The sequence below is a fragment of the Selaginella moellendorffii genome, unplaced genomic scaffold, assembly GCF_000143415.4.
Source record: "Selaginella moellendorffii unplaced genomic scaffold, v1.0 SELMOscaffold_130, whole genome shotgun sequence".
Lineage (NCBI taxonomy): Eukaryota > Viridiplantae > Streptophyta > Lycopodiopsida > Selaginellales > Selaginellaceae > Selaginella > Selaginella moellendorffii.
In genome coordinates, this window is record NW_003314391.1 from 397,074 (window position 1) to 399,968 (window position 2,895).

General features: G+C 46.9%; 1 non-coding gene across 1 annotated transcript; it reads right to left on the minus strand.

Annotated features, from left to right (window-relative positions):
* Window positions 1-614: 614 nt before the first annotated feature.
* On the minus strand, window positions 615-688 carry TRNAI-AAU. The gene has a single exon. It is a non-coding gene; the product is annotated as a tRNA-Ile (tRNA).
* Between the last annotated feature and the right edge of the window lie 2,207 nt (window positions 689-2,895).

A 2,895-nucleotide genomic window follows, 5' to 3' on the forward strand; every position in this document is an offset into this window, starting at 1 on the left:
TAAATGTATTCCATGTCTAACACAGCTAAATTTTTTTATTTTATTGCATTTCAAGTATAACATACAAATAAAATGAGCTCTTAATGTTAAGCTTTTCATTTAAAGAGCTTTTCGTTTTTTGTCTTCCTCTCCTTAGTAAAAGGAATTATTTGTCGATTGTTATCCATACTCTCATATTTGGTGGTTTTTTTTCTGGTTATTTCAGGGAGTTATTCCGATGGCAGCAACTGCACAACATCACAAATGAGTAAAAAAAGCAGAAGGGTGTGGAGTTACCAGCTAGTGAAGAATTCTGTAACTTTGTTTAGCATACAACACTCAATCTATGGAATTTGTTAGCACGTTCCATCTCCAATCACAAATTCACAAGCTGAGCAACTTGAGATGCAGAGATGGACGCCCACAGAATGTGTGCTAATATTTCTCTTCTAGAGAGAATCTCTAAATCAATATCTTTTGGTTCATATATGAACTAACGTTTCTCTTTTCACAGTAGTGATGTGCAAAACCATGGAGAAGGAACATCGTCCTCATCATTCACAATTGTGACCAATAAAAGGATCTTGTTACCACTGCTAAAGTCGAAGAGCGTCAGGCAAAATCTTACATAACTGTGGCCCATGCAGGTCTCGAACCTGCGACCTTCGCGTTATTAGCACGACGCTCTGACCAACTGAGCTAATAGGCCCTCTCTATTAAAATACTTAAAGGAATCTAAAGTAATATGCTCGACAACAGGGTTCCGTGAGTTCATGCATTATAGCAAAAGATTTGTGGTCTTCAGTCTGAAAGACGCGGGGAAGATAGTGCTCTTGACAAAACTATCTAGGAGCTCCAGTTGAACAGCTTCTCACTAAGTTATAGAGACTGGCCTGCTTGAAGAGTCCTTCCAAGGCCCTGCACAACGTTGTCCCGAGCAGCGAATGGATTCTGGCTATGGAAGTGACGATTGATCTCCAGATGGACGAAGGACGCTCTGGTGGTGGATGGTTTTCCAGCTCGCGTCTCGATCGCGTCGCTGTTGCTAGCACTGTTCCTGTTTCTTACGGAAGCAACGGGTGGAGCGACAATGGCTAACGACTGGGACTTTGTGAGAGGCATGGTTCAGTGGAGACTAGTCATTCGTTAACAGCGGAAGCCTGCGAGACAATGGTACTCGCCTCAGTGCTGCAGCTGGAGATGATGGCTTCCACATTTTGCACTTTGAAGAAGCTGGCTTCGAAAGCGAAAGTCGGAGGCTAAAGTGGAGATTCCTTTCGACACACACACACTGCGCAAGAGCTGCGCAGCAGGCACTAGCAGCACCACCACGCTACGGATCATTCGACGCAATCATCTGGATGGTACGCAAGCTTGAAAAGTTCTTCTGGAACCATCTTGTTTTTCTAGTTCCTGGTGGTGGCTCTGGACGAAAGGAGCCATAGGCTTATCTCCTTGGACGGCAGGTAAAGCTCTTTTTTCTAAGTTGTACCATTGCTATGTACGCTGTGTGATGCAGGAAAGTGTGGGTCGCTCTTCGTCCACAGCCATGGAAATTCGGTTTGCTCCTTTCTAAACTCTGCTTAGATTGTTTTGAAAAAGAATTCACATCTTCTTTCTCGCGCCATGACTTTTGTCCGGAGAATTATGGTGAGATCGCGAGATCGGATGAGAAAAGCTGGAGCCACGGGCTTTTCTGACGCTCGTCCTGCCTAAAGCTGTGCACCAGCATTGGTGAATGGCGACAAGCGCAACAAAAGCACGGATTAGCGACATGTTTTTCTAAGTTGTTTAGTCTAAGAGCCCATCCATCCTTGTTACGTCGCCGAGGAGATTTGTGGACGAGGCACATGTAGAGACCGGCATCTCCTCGACAACGCTGCACGTCTCGAGGTATTCTCTAAATAATTCCTTCTTCTTTTCTTCTTCTTTTTTTTTTGTTTTTCGCGCAAGAGTCGTTTACTCGATCGATCGTAACTTTTGTATCGAGATCTCGGTTTGAATTGGAGCACTGGACTTTTAAGATAATTGCTGCTTGTCAAAGTTGCAAGTACCCAAATTAAATTCCCAGACAATGGTAGGAGGAAAAGCTTACTACAAAAGCAAAGATGGTGGTGAGCGCAAATTGAAATCGTCGCTAGATGGATCAACAAACTTGATAGCTTGACTGCTCTAGAGAAGAACATCGAAACCACTTGAAAAACACATCAAACAAAAGAGATCTTGGTTTTATTCTGTGCTCGTCATCAACTATCCCCAAGGGAACGAAGAGCATCGTAAGAAAATTACGTACAAAGTGTGACTTTGGCTCAAAATCTCTGCTCGTGTGAGTGTGTGTTTGTAGCAGCAGCAGTGCCCCCAAAAAATCTTTTTTCCAAATCTTCCTTGTTGCCCATTTGATCCAACTCCACCACTCATTTCCTCTCCCATTCTCAAAGCTTTCTAGAGATCTCACTTCTTATACTCTGGAGGTGGCGGCGCAAAAGGTGGCGGCGATGGATATTGGTAGTAATTATCTGGTGACGATGGTGGTGGTGGTGGAGGCGGCGGAGGTGGCGGGGAGTGATAAGGCGGGGGTGGAGATGGCGGTGGCGGCGAGAAATAGTAGTGTGGCGATGGAGGAGGCGGTGACTCGTAGTGATACTGTGGCGCCGGCGGCGGAGGCGACTTCCCAGGAGGCGCCGGCGTTGGCATCCACTCGTTATCGCACGGCGGTGACGGTGGCGGTGGTGAGTGGTAAACAGGCGGCGACGGTGATGGTGGTGGTGGGGAGGGATAGACCAGGGGAGGCGATGGCGGCGGTGGTGAGGGGTAAATGTGGGCCACTGGTGGTGGTGGTGAGGGTGATGGCGGAGGAGGCGAGGGGTAAATCTGTGGCGGCGGTGGCGATGGTGAAGGCGGAGGTGGTGGTGGGGA